We start from the raw sequence: 20,041 nt of genomic DNA on the forward strand, positions 1-20,041 counted from the left end.
AAATAAAAAAGGCCAAGCTACCCTATCGAATGCCTTCTCAGCATCGATAGATAAAAACACCGTGTCTCGCCCCCCCCCCCCCTAGCCCGATCATATAAATTATAGACCCTACGGGTATTATCACCCACCTGTCTGCCTACCACAAAGCCCGACTGATCAGGATGGATCAGCCGAGGGATCCAACTCATCAATCGGTCCGCCAGAATGCGCGTGAAAATCTTAGTATCAACCCCCAGCAAGGATATCGTCCTGTAGGAAGCACATTGGAGGGGATCCTTCCCCTCCTTAGCTAACACCGTCACTCCCGCCAAGCGCATGAAGTAAGGGAGGGTACTATTCCCTTGCAAAGAGTTAAGAAAGCGCAATAAGGGAGGCAGAAGCAGATCTTGAAAACGTTTGTAGTACCGAACGGTGAAACCGTCCAACCCAGGTGATTTACCAAGCTTCATAGAGCGCAGCGCACTACGAGCCTCAAGCAATGTAAGAGGGCGATCTAACCCCACCCCATCCGCCTGTGTAATCTGGGGCAATGCTGCTGAAGTTAAATAAGCATCCCGGTCCCGCGAGGGCCCTGGATCTTCCGGGGTATAAAGTTGGGAATAATATTCCACAAACGGGCACGTATAGCATCCTCAGTCTGTAACACCTCCCCAGAGGCCGCCCGGAGTGAAAGGATCTGGTTGCGCGTCTGTCGCACCCTAAGACGATGCACCACCAGTCGACTAGCTTTATTAGAAAACTCAAAATATCTCTGCTGGAGGAGCTGTAAGTTGTGGTGTAATCTGTCCAAGTCCAAAGCCTGGAGATCCCTACGGGCCTGAAACAAGCGCTCCCGCAATTCCATATTCCAAGGAGAACGCTTATGCAAACTCTCCAACCTACCAATCACAGTCAACAGGCCCGCTGCATCCTCCCGCCGCTTACGCTGTCGGGCCGACGCCAGGGATATTAATCTGCCCCTAAGGGTAGCCTTTAGCCCCTCCCAAACCGCTTCCAATGAAGCTCCACACTCCACATTTACATCAAGATAGTCCTGTATCCACCCTTCGATCTGTGTTCCCACCTCTGGGTCATCTAAAAGATTATCATTAAAACGCCAAAATTTCCGTCCCGAGCCTCCACCCACCCCCTGAAATCGCAACCACACCGGGGCATGGTCCGACCACGTAAGTGACTCAATCCCCGCGGACTCCACCCTCCGGAGTAGTCCCCGCTCCACAAAAACATAATCAATTCTAGAATATGAGGAGTGTATTCCCGAAAAGTAAGTATAGTCCTTAACCGAAGGATGCAGCCACCTCCAGCAGTCCACCACATTCAGATTGGCCAATGCCTCCCGCAACAGTTTACGATCCCTTCTCCCATAATGATCCGCCCTCCCTGAGTTATCCAAATGAGGGGTCACTGTAAGATTGAAATCCCCACCAAAAACCAGGGCTCCCCCCTTGAACTTGAGAATCCGAGGGACCAACTCACGAAAGAAGGTCCCCTGACCCTCATTAGGGGCATAGATATTTACCAGGGAGTATAAAACCCCCTCAATCAGAGCCTCCAACATAATGTATCTGCCCTGAGGATCCCTCACCACCCTACGTACCTCACAACGGATCCCTTTACGAATAAGAATTCCCACCCCACCTCTCTTAGAAGTGCCCACCCGGGAAGCCCAGAAGGCCTGCGGGAACCTGTGATCTCTAGCCAAGGATTCATGGGACTGCAGTAAATTTGTTTCCTGGACAAAGCAAACATCCGCCCTCAAACGGAGCAATTCCCTATAGAAGGCCCTTCTCTTGTTGGGAGAATTGAGACCCCTAATATTCTAAGAAACCAGTTTAAACGCCCCCATATTCCCAATAAAATAATGACAATGCAATCCCAACCCCAACAGATATGTCCCCCCTACCCCCCTCACCCCCCCATCCCTCCCCTCCACCCCCCCTCCCCCACAGTGAGAGTCCTCAGATCTCCCACCAACATACAAAGAAGTGAACCATCTCCATGGCCCCTTACACCCATCCCACACTCAAACATCAACTATCAAAAACGGTGTATACAAGAATCCCCCACATCCAACTCACCAATCCCTCAAGCTCCCATGTCACCTTTTACACTCTCCCCTCTCCCCCACTATACTACCCCCCATATAACACAAGCCTAAAACCTTCAACTACCCCCTCCCCCCTCATCCCAAACCAGATAGTGTATAACCCCCACACAACACTCTCCCAAGGGGTAAGACTCAACAGTCCATTCCCCCAGAGGGGAGTCCAAAGACCCCTCGCCGAGACATGAAACTGGCAGTGAAAACAGGAAAAAGACAAGTACATTCAGTCAGCTCTCAGGGGGGAGCACTTGAGGATGAAGCGGAAGCGGTAGCCCTAAGAGGGGGTCCACCCCCTCGGCCACCCCTCCCGCTCCGGGATCCATTCCCCACTTGCTGCCAGCGGGAGGAGGCAGGACACCCACCCTGGCCAGGCACCACACCTTCCGCCGGAACAGCCTCCTCAGGGATCTCAATACCCGCTTGTTGTAGCAGCCCACGAGCCTCTCGAACTGCGGTAACTCTGGTGTGGACTCCATTGATGGTAATAACAACTCCAAAAGGGTAAGTCCAACGATAGCGCAAATTGCAGCGCTGCAAAGCCTTTGTCACTTCCCGGAATGCCCGCCGTTTCTGTAGCGTGCCAGCAGCTAAATCCTGATAGAACTCCAGCCGGTGACCCTCCCAGGTGACCGTGCCCATCTCCCGGGCTCTGCGGAAGATCCGCTCTTTAAGGACAAAGCTCTGAAGACACAACACTATATCCTTTGGTTGATCCAGTGTCCGAAGTCCCAGCGCGCGATGAGCCCGCTCCATTCCCGGCTCTAATGTGTCGTCTTGCAGGAGCCACCTGATTAGTTTGGTTGTAGTAGCACGAACATCCTTAAACTCAGGCAGGTCTGGCAGGTCCCGCACCCTCAAATTGTTACGCCGGGTGCGGTTCTCCAGGTCCTCGACCTTATCCAGAAGAAGTTGGTAATCCGCAGACACCGTCTCCAGGGATCTCTGCATTCCAGTTACACTGTCCTCACAGCTATCCATGCGCATCTCCACCACCTCGACCCTCGTGCCCACCTCCACCAGGTCAGTGCGCAACTCCTGCACCGCTTCCCGAACCTGCACCGCCACCGCAGAGATCTCTGATTTTACCTCTGCGATCCAGCGCTGCATATCCGCTTTAGTAAGCGGGTCCATCGATGAACTCTCTGGTACCGGGTCCGCCACCATGTCAGCCACAGCCGCCAGGGCCCCGCTCATTTTTGCCGCCTCCCCGCTGCAAATCTCAGGGCCCATGCTGCCACGTGCAGCCCGGCTCAGCGCTTGTTCCATCGTGCGCTGGCCGGGTTTGTCGCTAGGCAACTTTTTTCGCGTCGCCATAGTGATCACTGCGACTTCGCACACCTCACCAGCCCCCGGGGACAAAAAATTTGCGCCGTTTTCACACCGAAACGATAGTTATTGCGCCGGCCCGAACAGGAGCTCTCAGTTCAGGCTCCCATCCGTGGCGATGACGTCACTTCCTCTTCAGCGTGCCTGATTTTAAGGCCAAATGGGATCGGCACATGGGATCTATTCACAGGGCAAAGGTAGGGGAGGGACATTAGGGTGGGCAGACTAGATGGGCCTTGGGCCCTTATCTGCCGTCTATTTCTATGTTTCTATGTTTAGATGTCCCATTTATTCTTGAAGTCAAGCACGCTGGTGGCCTCGACCACCTGCACCGGAAGCTTGTTCCAGTGATCCACCACTCTTTCCGTGAAGAAATACTTCCTGGTGTCACTACTAAATTTCCCCTCTCTAAGTTTAAGTGGATGCCCTCTTGTGGCCGAGGGTCCTTTGAGAAAAAGGATGTCATCTTCTACCTCGACACGTCCTGTGATGTATTTAAATGTCTCAATCATGTCTCCCCGCTCCCTGCGTTCCTCTAGAGTGTAGAGCTGCAATCTGTTCAGTCTCTCTTCGTACGAGAGACCCTTGAGCCCCGAGATCATCCTAGTGGCCATCCGCTGAACCGACTCGACTCTAAGCACGTCTTTACGGTAATGTGGCCTCCAGAATTGCACACAGTACTCCAAATGAGGTCTCACCATGGTCCTGTACAATGGCATTATGACTTCTGGTTTCCGGCTGACGAAACTTCTATTGATACATCCCATCATTTGTCTTGCCTTGGATGAGGCCTTTTCTACCTGTTTGGCAGCCTTCATGTCTGCACTGATGATTACTCCCAAATCTCGTTCTGCTGAGGTCATTGCCAATGTTTCTCCATTTAAGGTGTAAGTTCTGCATGGATTTCCGCTACCGAGGTGCATGACCTTACATTTCTTAGCATTGAAACCCAGCTGCCATGTTGAGGACCAGTTTTCCAACGCAAGAAGGTCCTGTGTCATATTATCCTGCAAACATCCTTCACTTACTATGTTGCATAGTTTGGCGTCATCGGCGAATAATGTTACCTTACCCTGCAGCCCTCGTGTCAAGTCCCTTATGAATATGTTAAAAAGGAGTGGACCCAGGACTGAGCCTTGCGGCACCCCGCTGGTCACTTCCGATGTTTCAGAGAGGGTGCCGTTGACCACCACCCTCTGACGACTATCACTAAGCCAATCATTGACCCATGCAGTTATTGTTTCGCCCAACCCCATCAATTTCATCTTGTTTAGAAGCCTGCGGTGTTAGACGCTGTCAAAAGCCTTGCTAAAATCCAAGTATGTCCAGAGACTCTCCCGAGTCTAGCTTTCCTGTTACCCAATCAAAGAAGCTGATGAGATTGGATTGGCATGACCTACCCTCAGTGAATCCATGCTGATTAGGATCCCTTAGATTCCCTTCATCCAAGATCGTGTCTAATTTACGTTTAATTAGTGTTTCCATGATTTTACACACTATAGATGTGAGACTCACTGGTCTGTAGTTCACAGCCTCTGCTCTGCAACCCTTTTTGTGCAGAGGAACGACGTTAGCATTTTTCCAGTCCAGGGGGACTCTCCCTGTATTTAGGGAAAGATTGAAGAGCGTGGCTAATGGTTCCGCTAGGACATTGCACAGCTCTCTGAGCACTCTCGGGTGCAATTCGTCTGGACCCATGGCTTTGCACACCTTGAGTTTTGACAGTTCGCTGTAGACGTCAGCTGGTGTGAACTCAAAATTCTGAAATGGGTCTTCCGTGCTTGACATTGCTTCTAGATGTGGTCCGTGCCCTGGTGCCTCGTGGGTAAAGACCGAGCAGAAGTATTGGTTCAGTTGTTTGGCTTTATCGGAATCAGTTTCCACGTAGTTCCCGTCCAATGTTCTAAGGCGTACTATCCCGTTTGTGTTTTTTTTCCTGTCACTAATATACCTGAAGAAGGATTTGTCCCCTTTCTTAATGTTCTTTGCTAGAGTTTCTTCCACTGCAAGTTTGGCCTCTCTGACTGCTGTTTTGACTGCTGCAGACCTAGTCTTGTATTCAATGTTAGCTTCCCCTTTCCCCGTACGTTTGTATGAAAGAAATGCTCTTTTTTTTTCCTTGACGAGGTGCGAAACCTCATCAGTGAACCATTGGGTTTTTTTGTTCCTTTGTTGTTTATTTACCGATTTTATGTAGCGGTTAGTTGCCTTGTGTAGGGTCAATTTCATGGTTGACCACATTGCTTCCACATTATCTGTTGCTTCTTGATCCTGCAGCATCTGATGAACGAAATCTCCCATGCTTGCGAAGTCTGTGCCCCGGAAATTGAGTACCCTGCCATTTCTGCCCCAAAGAAGGATATGAGAGTAATGCAACACTAGTGTCTTGGGATAGTCTTCGTGCCATAGCAGTAGTGCAGAGCAGTGCTGGCAAGAGAAATGGTATAAAAGTCGACATCTTGTAATCTTTGGACCATGAGTGCATTCCTTAATGACACCTCAACCCCAAAATCCCTTCATGGGAGAAGGGGGGAGTTAGAGGGAAAGGATCTAATTCTGCCAAACATTCTCTCAATTTTCTTCTCTTCCATTTCTCTTTGCATACAGAGAGGAAGCGGAGCTCTAGTTAACCAGTGTCTACCTGGTTTAGGAGCCTGTGTGGCCTGTTCAGCCCAGAGCCTGCAAAGTATACTGTCACCACCTGCTGGAGACTGAAAATACTGTTGCTCACCTCATGATGCAATACAGCTGATAGTAACTTCTGATGCTGCCTCTCTCAGGATGCAATACAACTGAGACCTTTAGAATGCAACAGAGCTGACCTGATAGGGGTAAAAAAAAAAAAAGAAGAGAGTCTGGAAGCCAAAACAATTCTAACCAACCAAATATGTTTTCAGTTGAAAATTCACCTAATTTTATTTATTTATTTATGCAATTTTTTCTATACCATTCTCCCAGGGGAGCTCAGAACGGTTTACATTAATTTATTCAGGTACTCAAGCATTTTTTCCCTCTCTATCCCGGCAGGCTCACAATCTAGCTAATGTACCTGGGGCAAAGGAGGGATTAAGTGACTTGCCCAGGGCCACAAGGAGCAGCGTGGGTTTGAACCCACAACCTCAGGGTGCTGAGGCTGTAGCTTTAACCACTGCGCCACACTCTCCCTTTTAAAGTTGCTGTCCTAAATTTAGGCCTGCCATTCATTTGGCTTTATTTGTGAATCTAGTTTGCAGAGAGAGCGTGTTCTAATTTGTGCACTTGTCACACACTAAAACTCGCCTACTTCTTGGAAATGTGGGGCAGACCAGTATAGTGATGGATGATTAATTGCACGACAGATAAGTCAGTTTTTCAATAAATTTATAGTTTTATTTCACTATATTATATATTGTAAAAGGTCATGGCCTTTTTATATCACCTTTCTGTAGGTTTCCCTTCTGTCAAAGGATGTAAATATATGAAATACCACCAACGTCTTTTAGCCTATCAAGCAGCTTCTTGAGATAAAGATTTAAATTCCCTGCTCTCTAATGCTGGGTCATATCAATCTTTCAGGAAACACTTACAAAATCTATTTGTTAACCAAATTTTTAGGTAATTGACTGTATCCATTTTGAATGTCTCCTTATTTTGTAAACCACATGGATCTTTTCTGTTATGCATTATAGAAGAAGGCTTTTATGTTATGTTATGTTAATTGAAAGGTGCCTAGCTCAAAATATTTGATTTTATAAAAAGTAGGCATCTACACTAAGAGTCAAGGGGCAAATCATGAGCGTGTTTTTGAGTTAGGCGCCTCTTTACGAATTAGGTGCCTTTTGGCTCTGATATTGGTGTCTAACTGTAAGCGAAGAAAACCTTGGCATAAATTGGGGGCCACCTAAATATTAGGATGCTGAGTTCCACCTAAGCATGCTTAGATGATGATAAGAATGATTCTGTAATGAGCGCTTAAGTTTTATAGAATCTGTTCCATTATCGGTGCAGACGTTATGTTTGCTTTGTATCTTTCTTACCTTGATAACATTGAGATAGGAATATTTCACTGTCTTTTTGTCAGACATTTATGATGAAATTTTTCAGCTGGTAATAAATATTACTATACTTTGTGCCATTTTCTGTAAGCTAACTTTGTACTTGGTTTAAGGGCTTTGATCAAGAGCGGTATTTATGAGGAAAGCTTTATGTAAATTGTGCCTTTTTTGTTCATAAGAAAGTCTCCTAGAGAAACTAGGAAAAAAAAATTATTGATATTTGTTTTTCTTGCAGATTTTTGAAAATATGCATCAGGTTAATATTGGGTTGGAATTAATGGAAGTGGAAATGTGGATGAGAACGGCTTGGAAAACATTTCAGGGTGCAGTTTCACTTGGTCACCCTAGTAAAGATTTCTGACCAGGGTAAGTGCAGCTCTGGAATATATACAGAAAAACATTGCTTCATTTGTAGGCCCTCTCTCCATCAAGAATGCATTTCTGGAAAAATTAGTCACTGAGAGTAGATCAGTGCCAGACACTATACATACAGCTTAGGAGACAGAGGAAATAAAACCCATTCTGGGTGTTAGTGTTCATGCTATTTTTAGAAGAATTACAGACTGTTGAGCTATGCTTTTCTGAAACAGCTTTGTAACTGCCTCTGTCTTATTTCATTTGGATATGGGAGGGAATTTATGTGCAGTTTCATGCCTGAAACAGCAAATTTATTTCCAGGTTTGGTTTATGAAACCTGATCCTTTCCATACTAGTATTTGTAGAAAATATAGGCTTAATCTGATGCCAAAAAGTGAGTTCAGATTATTTTGTTATACTTGTTATACTTTTTAAAGTGAAATTTCTCACTGTGGATAGGAGTAATGCTCTACTATATTTTCTTAGCTCTTTAGCTAGCTAAGTTATTTTTATCCTAGGACAAGTAGGCAGCATATTCTCACATGTGGGTGACATTATCCACGGAGCCCAGTATGGACAGTGCTAAAAGTGTATTGTCACTTTAACTTTCTAAGAAGCTTCGAGTGCCCGTACTGTACACGAGGAAGTCCCTTCCTGCCCAACATTGGCTCGCGGTTCCTCAATTCTTTGTTTTCCATGGAGCGAAGAAGTTTTTTGGGACTCTGTCCAATCAAGTTGTCTTCCTAGTCAACTGTATTTTTGACTTTTGGCTCATTTTTCTTTTCTTTTATTGTCTTTAAAGTATCTTTACTTCTGTTCTTTTTCTTTAAAATTTTTTTTCTAATATCATCATTCTTTTTTCCTCAGTTGGGCCTTCGAGCCTTTTTCTCCGGGTTTTTTCTCTCACTAGTTTTCCATCTCAGGATGTAACTATTGTATTTTTTGGCCTTGCCACTGAGATTTTTCCTCTCATGTCGGGTCCTTCTAGTGGGTTCAAAAAGTGCACTCGTTGCTAGCAGCCCATCTCCATCACTGACCCACACAGCTGGTGTATTCAGTGTCTGGAGCTGGAGCATCGAGTAGACACTTGTATCCACTGTTCTACTTTACAAAAACACTCTTTTAAAGCTTGACGCATCCAGCTTCTATTCCTTCAGTGTTGGACTACCTTCTCCATTTATCCAACTCTGGACTTAAAACCACTTTGGTTAGAGTTCACCTTAGTGCTATTAGTGCTTACCAACAATAAACCTCTGACCACTCATCTGCTTGTTTCCCAGTTTATGAAAGGGCTCTTCAACTCAAAACCTCCACTAAAGCCACCTCCAGTTTTTGTTTATTAATTATTTATTTTTAAATCTTCTATACCGTCTAATTCCTAGGCGGTTTACAATATATCCATGTACATAATATTTGAAAACAGTACAAAAGAGAGAGAAAAGAGTGGCCTATCCTCTCTCCCCCTCTCCTTGGCAGACTTGCACTCCTGCAGCTGCGTTGTTGGACACATCGAAGGGAAACTGAATTTCACTTCAGGGGTCTGCTATCGGCGGTGCCTGGCCTTGTCTGATTGGTGTCATGGTGGTCTTCATTGGCGTGGTTCTTGGTCCTGCTTTTTTGGTGGCAGCCGTTTGACCTGCAGACTGAACTTGCTATCAGCCGCCTCAGACTTTGCCATCTCTTAAAGTTTTGGTTTTTTTTTTTTTTTTTTTAAATTTTATCTTCTTTCATTATTTCTATTTTCTATTTCTTTGATTTTTGATCTTAGAAATGTATTACATATTTTTATTTTAATCAGGTACTTTAGCTAGATTGTGAGCCTTTGGGACAGAGAGGGTAGTTTTTCTCAAGTACCTACCGTATTTTCGCGGATATAACGCGCGCGTTATACGTGATTTTACGTACCGCGCATACCCCTCGCGCGTTATATGCCTGAGCGCGGTATAGAAAAGTTTTTAAACATAGTTCCCACCCCGCCCGACGCCCGATTCACCCCCCCAGCAGGACCGCTCGCACCCCCACCCCGAACGACCGCTCGCACGCGCTCCCACCCGCACCCGCATCCACGATCGGAGCAAGAGGGAGCCCAAGCCCTCTTGCCCGGCCGACTCCCCGACGTCCGATACATCCCCCCCCCTCCCCCCCGGCAGGACCACTCGCACCCCCACCCCGAAGGACCGCCGACTTCCCGACAATATCGGGCCAGGAGGGAGCCCAAACCCTCCTGGCCACGGCGACCCCCTACCCCCACCCCGCACTACATTACGGGCAGGAGGGATCCCAGGCCCTCCTGCCCTCGACGCAAACCCCCTCCCCCCAACGACCGCCCCCCCCCAAGAACCTCCGCCCGTCCCCCAGCCGACCCGCGACCCCCCTGGCCGACCCCCACGACACCCCCACCCGCCTTCCCCGTACCTTTGTGTAGTTGGGCCAGAAGGGAGCCCAAACCCTCCTGGCCACGACGACCCCCTAACCCCACCCCGCACTACATTACGGGCAGGAGGGATCCCAGGCCCTCCTGCCCTCGACGCAAACCCCCCTCCCTCCAACGACCGCCCGCCCCCAAGAACCTCCGACCGCCCCCCCAGCCGACCCGCGACCCCCCTGGCCGACCCCCACGACCCCCCCACCCCCCTTCCCCGTACCTTTGGAAGTTGGCCGGACAGACGGGAGCCAAACCCGCCTGTCCGGCAGGCAGCCAACGAAGAAATGAGGCCGGATTGGCCCATCCGTCCTAAAGCTCCGCCTACTGGTGGGGCCTAAGGCGCGTGGGCCAATCAGAATAGGCCCTGGAGCCTTAGGTCCCACCTGGGGGCGCGGCCTGAGACACATGGTCGGGTTTGGCCCATGTGCCTCAGGCCGCGCCCCCAGGTGGGACCTAAGGCTCCAGGGCCTATTCTGATTGGCCCACGCGCCTTAGGCCCCACCAGTAGGCGGAGCTTTAGGACGGATGGGCCAATCCGGCCTCATTTCTTCGTTGGCTGCCTGCCGGACAGGCGGGTTTGGCTCCCGTCTGTCCGGCCAACTTCCAAAGGTACGGGGAAGGGGGGTGGGGGGGGTCGTGGGGGTCGGCCAGGGGGGTCGCGGGTCGGCTGGGGGACGGGCGGAGGTTCTTGGGGGGGGGCGGTCGTTGGGGGGAGGGGGTTTGCGTCGAGGGCAGGAGGGCCTGGGATCCCTCCTGCCCGTAATGTAGTGCGGGGTGGGGTTAGGGGGTCGCCGTGGCCAGGAGGGTTTGGGCTCCCTCCTGGCCCGATATTGTTGGGGAGTCGGCGGTCCTTCGGGGTGAGGGTGCGAGTGGTCCTGCCGGGGGGGGGGATGTATCGGACGTCGGGGGGGGGGGCATCAGGCTTTCAGAATGGGGACAGACCTTCAAGGGGGACAGGACTTCAAGGGGGGACAGTGCACGGAAAGTCAGGGGGGGTGAACGGAGAGTCGGGACAGCGCACGGAAAGTCAGGGCAGTGCACGGAAGTCAGGGGGGTGAACGGAGAGTCGGGACAGCGCACGGAAAGTCAGGGCGGGCGAAAGGAGCGTCGGGCATCATGCGCGTTATATGCCTGAGCGCGGTATAGAAAAGTTTTGGTACATATCATCGTGATTTCTGCGCGCTATACCCCTGTGCGCGTTTTACACAGGTGCGCGTTATATCCGCGAAAATACGGTAATTTCATTTTAGTTTGATACATTGTAAACTGCTTAGGTCAGTAAAATGCAGCAGTGGTATATCAAGTCTTAAATAAACATAAACAAAACATCAGAATTTAAATTCACAGTTAATCTTCAATCAGGACAAGTCAGACCCTATAAAAAAGCATTAACGAACAATTGTGTTTTGAGGAGTTTTCTAAAAGTTCATCTGTCGGCACATTTCCTTAACTGCCCTACCAGCGAATTCCTTAATTTTACCCTAGCACAGCAAAAAGTCATTGCACTAGTTTATACATATTTCGGATTAACATTGGCCTTTAACAGAGCAGTATTTTCAGAGTGCAACGATCTTTTGGGCGGATAAATGGTCATCTTACTCTTGAAATACTCTAAAATTGTTCCATACAAAAATTGATGACAGATCATCACAATCTTATACTGTTCTCTATACCTTGTCTTCGACAACTGCACTGGCTGTCTGTGGCATTTAATGTGAGCATATTTTGATGCTCCTGTAATCAATCTGGCTGCAGCATTTTGTACCACTTGCAATGCCCTGTACCTTGTCTTAATCACTGCAAGGTACAGGGCATTACAGTAGTCAAGCCTCGATAAGACCATTGCCTGCACTACAGTGCAGAAGTCAAAGGGTGCCAACATCAGTTTCACTCGATACAATAAATGTATTTGTGCAAAACATATCTGTCCAGTCTTTGCCACTTGACAATTCATTGTAAGACCTGAATCCAGTCTAACCCATAAGATTGTTATTGATTCTCTCACTGGAAGGACATCATCCATTACCTTTAATTCCTTTGGCCACCTATCTTGATCTACTTTCCCAATAATCATCACTTCTGTCTTATCGACATTCAGTTTCAAACCTTGCTCTCCCATCCATTCAACAAATTATCTGGGATCTCAGTATAGTCCTCACCAGTCTGATGAAGCCACCATTTGAACCACTGGCAACTCATCTTAAATTTTTCACTTGGAAAGTGGTCTTCTTGATCTCTGTCACTTCTGCTTGTCGAGTGAGTGAATTACAGGCGTTAGTTTGTGATCCACCATGTACAATATTTTATCACGATAAAGTGGTTCTTAGAACTCATCCTAAATTTCTTCCGAAAGTAGTCACAGAATTTCACCTGAATCAATCCATTATACTACCTGTATTCTTTCCAAAGCCTCATCCTTACCCAGGAGAAACAGCTCTTCATACATTGGGCTGTAAACGTGCCTTGGCTTACCACACAGGTCTTCACTTCAACTGTTCCATCTTTTTTGATCCTAACCGATTGGGTCTGCCTGTAACCAAACAAACTATTTCCACATGGTTAACGGCGTGCATTTCATTTTTCTATGCTCAGGCTGGGCTGCAGCTCAAGAGACATGTTACAGCACACAAGGTCTGAGCTATGGCAACATCATTGGCTTTTTTGCGTTCCATTCCCAATGAGGATATTTGCAGAGCAGCTACTTGGTTCTCAATTCACACATTTACATCTCACTACTGTCTAGAATCCTATTCCAGACGATAAAATTGAGAAGGGGGACATAAATTGATAGACAGTCTGGAGGGTGGAGAAGGAAGGCAAAAAATACATTGAAGATGAGATGGTCCATTTTAGCCAAGTAGTATTACAGAATTTTTCTTCCTAATGGCCAGCTCTCCCTCAATCCCGTTTCAGTAAGCTAAGGAGTCTTACATGTGAGAGTATGCTGCCTGCTTGTCCAAGGATAAAGCAAGTTACTTACCATAACAGGTGTTATCCAGGGACAGCAAGCAGATATTCTCACATCCCTCCTACCTCTCCTGGTTGGTTTCTTAGCTTGCTTATGGAACTGAGGAACCGCAAGCCTATGTTGGGTGGGAAGGCACTCACATGTGCCTGGTGTAGGCAGTCTTGAAACTTCTTAGAAAGTTAAAGTGACAATACACTTTTAGCACTGTCCATTCCAGGCTCCGTGGATGACATCACCCACATGTGAGAATATCTGCCTATTGTCCCTGAAAAACACCTGTTACGGTAAGTAACTGTGCTTTTATGTCTAAAGAAATTAAACATGTCTGGCTTCTAGATATAACTTTTGTACTGCTCTAATCAAAACCACTCTGTTTGACAAATTCATCACCTAAACAGACCGACCTTCGCTCTACGCATTTTTCCCCCTACAAACCTGAAACAATCTCTCAGGCAATCCCAACCCCCTCTCACATCCCCTCCCCTCTCAACCCCGCTTACATTCCATCCCCCCTTTCTTCTGCAACATTCCCCTCAAACATTTGTAATTTGCTGAATGTCCAGCCTTCTTTCAATGTGAACCGCCTAGAAGTCGTTTGACTATGGCAGTATAGAAAAATAAAGTTATTATTATTATTATTATTAATATATTTGACCTAGGAATCCCACTGCCTATCAGGTTTTTAGGATAAAAGCAATGAAAATGCATGATTTAGAATGGCATATGCTGGGTTTCAAGGGTTTGCCAGTTCATCTCACGTGTAGTCATTTCAGAATATTCTTAAAATAAATAAAAGGACTTAGTAACATAGTAACATAGTAGATGACGGCAGATAAAGACCCGAATGGTCCATCCAGTCTGCCCAACCTGATTCAATTTAAATTTTTTTTTTTTTTTTTTTTCTTCTTAGCTATTTCTGGGCAAGAATCCAAAGCTTTACTCGGTACTATGCTTGGGTTCCACCTGCCGAAATCTCTGTTAAGACTTACTCCAGCCCATCTACACCCTCCCAGCCATTGAAGCCCTCCCCTGCCCATCCTCTACCAAACGGCCATACACAGACACAGACCGTGCAAGTCTGCCCAGTAACTGGCCTTATTTCAATATTTAATATTATTTTCTGATTCTAAATCTTCTGTGTTCATCCCACGCTTCTTTGAACTCAGTCACAGTTTTAGTCTCCATCACCTCTCTCGGGAGCGCATTCCAGGCATCCACTACCCTCTCCGTAAAGTAGAATTTCCTAACATTGCCCCTGAATCTACCACCCCTCAACCTCAAATTATGTCCTCTGGTTTTACCATTTTCCTTTCTCTGGAAAAGATTTTGTTCTACGTTAATACCCTTTAAGTATTTGAACGTCTGAATCATATCTCCCCTGTCTCTCCTTTCCTCTAGGGTATACATATTCAGGGCTTCCAGTCTCTCCTCATACGTCTTCTGGCGCAAGCCTCCTATCATTTTCGTCGCCCTCCTCTGGACCGCCTCAAGTCTTCTTACGTCTTTCGCCAGATACGGTCTCCAAAACTGAACACAATACTCCAAGTGGGGCCTCACCAATGACCTGTACAGGGGCATCAACACCTTCTTCCTTCTACTGACTACGCCTCTCTTTATACAGCCCAGAATCCTTCTGGCAGCAGCCACTGCCTTGTCACACTGTTTTTTCGCCTTTAGATCTTCGGACACTATCACCCCAAGGTCCCTCTCCCCGTCCGTGCATATCAGCTTCTCTCCTCCCAGCATATACGGTTCCTTCCTATTATTAATCCCCAAATGCATTACTCTGCATTTCTTTGCATTGAATTTTAGTTGCCAGGCATTAGACCATTCCTCTAACTTTTGCAGATCCTTTTTCATATTTTCCACTCCCTCTTCGGTGTCTACTCTGTTACAAATCTTGGTATCATCTGCAAAAAGGCACACTTTTCCTTCTAACCCTTCAGCAATGTCACTTACATACATATTGAACAGGATTGGCCCCAGCACCGAACCCTGAGGGACTCCACTAGTCACCTTTCCTTCCTTCGAGCGACTTCCATTAACCACCACCCTCTGGCGTCTGTCCGACAGCCAGTTTCTGACCCAGTTCACCACTTTGGACTGTTTCTGGTGTCTCCAGGAAAGTTTTGGGGAACTGTGCAGTTGATTATGCTAATGATGCCTAAATTAGGAAACTGTGAAAACATGATGGCCCGTCCATGAAAATTGGTTTTACTTGGACCCTCATGCCGTTTGCTGTGATTGATAATATTAGAAACATGGAAACATGATGGCAGCTAAATGGCCCATCTAGTCTGCCTATCAGCAGCATCCTCTATCTCCTCTCCCTAAGAGATCCTGCGTGCCTGTTCCACACTTTCACCTGTAAATCTTTTTATCAGTTTGTTTTTTGGGACAGTTTCAAAATTGTTTTGTAAAATTTATTTGTTGTATATGAAATAATTGATTGTTAATAAATAAACGGATATATATATTTATTTATTTCTTCCATTTGTGTGTCACACATACCTATACAAGCTCTTGGCGACATTACAGAGAAAGGGGTTAGAAGAGGGTAGGGAGGACAATGGAGGGCAGAAAGATGCAGGAGGAGAAGAGGATATAAGTGATTAGGTGTCAAATAGATGAGTTTTCAGTGAAGTCTTTCATTAGCTGAAATCATTATAATAATAATTTGAGTTTGGAATGATTCCACATCACTTGACATGTGATTCATTTTAATCACCTTCAGTAGGAATATTTAATTCTCAATCAGTAAGTTTTTGTTAAAAAAACTAAAATTATATCCAAACATTTTATGAATGGCAATGAAAAGTGGGAAAAATATAAGCGTTAAGCGCTATTCTATAAAAGGCATATCCCCTTTATAGAATGGCACTTAATGCCAACTCTTAGTGCCAGCTGTTAAAAACTGGTTTAAATTCCAGGGCCCAAGTTGGGCACAGAGTGCCATTATTCTGTGACATTGCAATTAACTTTTGGGAATGCCCCTGATCTGTCCATGGCTATTCCCACTTCTGGGTTGTGTGCTAAGGGATTCAGGAGCCGAGCATTATAGAATAGTGTGCAGCTAGATGCATATGCAAAAAATTGTTGCTAATTAATGTCAGTAATTGGTAGCATTCAGTTATTGCTCGTTAGCCAATGAAGATCTGCACAGTTCTTGAAAGTGAGTCTAAATCTGGGCACCATATACGTAGAATCCAGGGGATTATGTGCAAAGTGGAAAAGCCTTGCTTACTCAAAGTTATGGCATCTGGCAGAGAGACTCAGCAGCCAGGTGGTTTAGATTGGGAAGAGAACTGATGAAGAGGAACTGTTACAACTAGCTGTCAAAAAATGGTAGGAATTTAGAAGGGTGGGCATAGAGGAAGAGTCAAAGTAGAGAGATAAAACCTCTAATAGCAAAATCGCATCTCCTACCAAAAGAACAGTAAAGGAAAACCAGCAACACTAAAACATAAATAAAGCAATATAAAAAACCCCAACTCAAAACAAAAAGAATAGACAGAAATATTGAGTATACTTGCCTACCCCCAAAAATGCATTATGTAAAGGAAATATTTCCATTTCCTAAAAATGTTTGCCATCTCCAAAGTTTTCAAAATATGTTTCTATTCCTTCTATATGTAGCTAACTGTAACTCTCCTTGAACCACAACTAAAAAAGGCATGAGCCAAATCCTATTATTATTATTAATAATATGCTTTTATAAAGGCCTTTTCATATGTTAATATTTTTGTAACATATTTCTGGTTCTGAGGAGAGAAGAGCAAGGCTCATCAAATAGTGGGCTCAACTGAGAAACTGGACTTGATATTAATAACTTCAAGGAAATCTGCTTATTAGGTACTTGTACTGTTTTGATAAGATAAGTATGCTGTTGTCTGATTCAGTAAGATATCAATTATATGCTTTTTCCTGTTGTCAAGGTTTTTGTGCAGCTATGAATTCTGATACTGCGTTGATTGCTTGAATGAGTGTGCTGATCGGAGGCCAGCTGTGAATAATGTACTATGTATATGTAATGCAGAGTTTTCAAGCCCAATGCACACCTATCTTAACCAACTTTCATGAAATCCAAGCTTATTCGTCACTTAATATACCTTTTAGCAAAAGGATACCTAAACGGTTTACAATAGTGAAATAAGTAAAAGCATATAGTATTGATTGAAAGAAAAAATAAAATTTGTGAAGGGGGACATGAAATTACAGACTGGAACAGAAGGGAGGAGGGGGAGAAGGAAGGCAAAAAATACATCAAAGTAGAACAGAAAAAAAAAGCGGTCTGGAGAGAGCATATAAGGTTAAAAGACAAGCTAGGGAAGCACTGGATGGAATAAAAACATGGGGCTCAGGAGTGTGGAGAAGAACATGGCTTGGGGCAATGCATGTGCTCTATAAAGCAATGTTTTGCTATATTCCACGCTGCAGTTGGGAAAAGAACTGTGGAACGGATGATCTTGATCAAAACCTTTATTCAGACAATCTTGATATCCAAGATACAGTTTAAAAAATAAAAATCCAATATAAATATACACAGTAAATGGATTATGGTACATGTGTACCGTACTTTTTGCTCCATAAGACGCACCTGACCATAAGACACACTCATGTGTAGAGGCGGAAAAACCAAGGAAAAAAAAATTTGGTTCAGAATTTTTTTTTCTTGGTTTTTCCTCCTCTACACATGGGTGCATCTGGTGGTCTGAGGATGCTTTAGAGACATGTGGGTGATGCAGGAGCGTGCATCAGGGCAGCGTTTGAGCACAGGAAGTGCAGGAGTTTGTGGCTCTGGAGCTAGTATCCAGAGAGAGTGAAGGCTCTTTCTGCAGCCTTTGTTACTTTCTGCTGGCTTCCCTCCATAAAGAAGATGGTCCCTGTGCTTCAGGGCCTCAGGCCTTCTCTCCTCTTTCCCTTTTCTCTCTGGCTTCCCTCCATAAAGAAGACGGACCCTGTGCTTCAGAGCCTCAGACCTCCTCTCCCCCCCCTCCCTTTCCTCTCAAGTGCTACAAGCATCACGACACTGCCCCCATTCCCACCGGGGTCAGTGGAGCAGCCCATCTCCCTTGTTACTATGGAGTCTGGAAGCCGTGGCGTCTCCCTCACCATTGTAGCAGACCTTCGCCTTGACTGTGCACCATGGAGCCAGCGGAGGAGCGACGAGTCGGCGGCGGAGAGCAGGAGTGTGCGGGGAGAGGGGGGTGGGGCCGGGCAGGGGGCGGAGCTCTGCTCCAGCGGCAAGGCAGGCGGAGGCGCATGCCGCGGGACTTAGAGAAGAGAGCAGCTTGAAGTAAGGAACTTAAATGTTTAGTGGGGACAGGGCCAGCTGCACCATCCCGAAGCGCATTGCAATTAGCTACGGCGGGATCTGCCTCGACCGCTGCTGCTCTGACCCAATAGAACGATCGGAGAGGCGGGGCTCTGGATCTTGGCTGAGGAAGGAGCGGGGCTGAGCGCAAGGAAGCAGCATTTAAAAAAAGGTACCGGGGGAGAGGTGATTAAAAAAGTGTATTCGCTCCATAAGACACACCTACTTTTCCACCCACTTTTTTTGGGAAAAAAGTGCATCTTATGGAGCAAAAAATACAGGTATATGGATTATGGTTTATGTGTATATTTATATTGGATTTTTTGAACTGCACCTTGGATATCAAGATTGTCTAAATAAAGGTTTTAATCAAGATCATCAGTTCCACAGCTGCCTTTGTTTTGCCTCTCTCCCTGTGGAACTCTTCTGGTGGATTTCTTTTTGTTTGGTTGGGAAAAGAACTGCCATAGTGTGCCTCAGTTCAGCATACAAAGTCAGCAGGCTCAGCTTTTTCCCTTCAGTCAGCTCATTTATAATTTATTTATTTTATTTTAAATCAAATTTCACAAGTATCCACTTGTTTAAGCAAAATGGAAAGAAGTAATTAGTTAAATCCCATATAATTCTTATATTATAGGTTACTCTTAACAGAAGCAAACTTATCATCACATTGCACTATTTGAAAAATATAATCAGTCCACCTTAAACCACAAAAATAGAGAGGGGTGGAAAAAAAAAGAAGGAGATCCCTTAGAAGTAATTTAGCAAACTTTCTCAATAGAAAAGGCCTAACATGCAGTACCCCAAATCATTTATAATGTCAGCACTAGGGGCTCCTTTTACTAAGCTGCGCTAGCGTTTTTAGCGCTCGCTGCAGATTAGCGCACACTGCCCCCCGCGCTATGCGGAAAAACTGACGCCAGCTCAGTGGAGCGTCTAGCGTGCGTGGCATTGCAGCGCACGCTAAAATCGCTAGCGTAGCTTAGTAAAAGGAGCCCTAGGTCTTCCTTTCTGGAAATTGCTTCATATCGAGAAAGACCCTCAATTGGTCTGGGCTGAAGAAAACTTATTTGGTTCCACCAAATTTAATCAAGCATTTGCAAGGATAAGATAGCAAAAAGAAGATGCTTTGATATTTTTTGTCTCTTGCCTCATAGAAAAATTTTCCTCTTATCCTGAGTTGACTTCTGATATTGACTTCTCTAAAATTGCTGTCAGATTGTTCAAATCCATTCTATCTTCCTTAGATCATTCTCCTGACTTATCTCCTTAGATATAGTAGTATTTGGAAGATAAATTTTATTTTAAAGAGGAATAGCTTCTGAATTTTGCAACTATAGAGTCCAAATGTTGGATGCCTCTCCATGTGTGTTCCAGAGTCACCACTGTAAATATCACTGTTTCCACTCTGGCTCCCTCGATTGTTCTAGTAAGCAGCAATCCTTTTGGAAATTGCACCCTTCTGTCACAGATCCTGGAAACATGACTTTCGTGTTCTTGGTATCTAACAGTT

At 45.8% G+C, this 20,041-nt stretch overlaps 1 protein-coding gene across 2 annotated transcripts in view; it reads left to right on the forward strand.

Moving 5' to 3' along the window:
* Nucleotides 1-20,041, forward strand: part of BMPR1A (bone morphogenetic protein receptor type 1A) — a 242,224-nt gene that overhangs the window by 82,723 nt on the left and 139,460 nt on the right. Inside the window, exon 2 of one of the 2 annotated variants that reach the window (XM_033941864.1) lies at nucleotides 7,700-7,830. The exons of the other annotated variant lie outside the window; for it this stretch is intronic. The gene's annotated coding sequence lies outside the window, so the exon portion shown is untranslated. The remainder of the gene's footprint in view (nucleotides 1-7,699; nucleotides 7,831-20,041) is intronic. 2 annotated transcript variants of the gene reach the window in all.

The sequence above is a fragment of the Geotrypetes seraphini genome, chromosome 4 (genome assembly GCF_902459505.1).
Source record: "Geotrypetes seraphini chromosome 4, aGeoSer1.1, whole genome shotgun sequence".
In the NCBI taxonomy this organism is placed as follows: domain Eukaryota; kingdom Metazoa; phylum Chordata; class Amphibia; order Gymnophiona; family Dermophiidae; genus Geotrypetes; species Geotrypetes seraphini.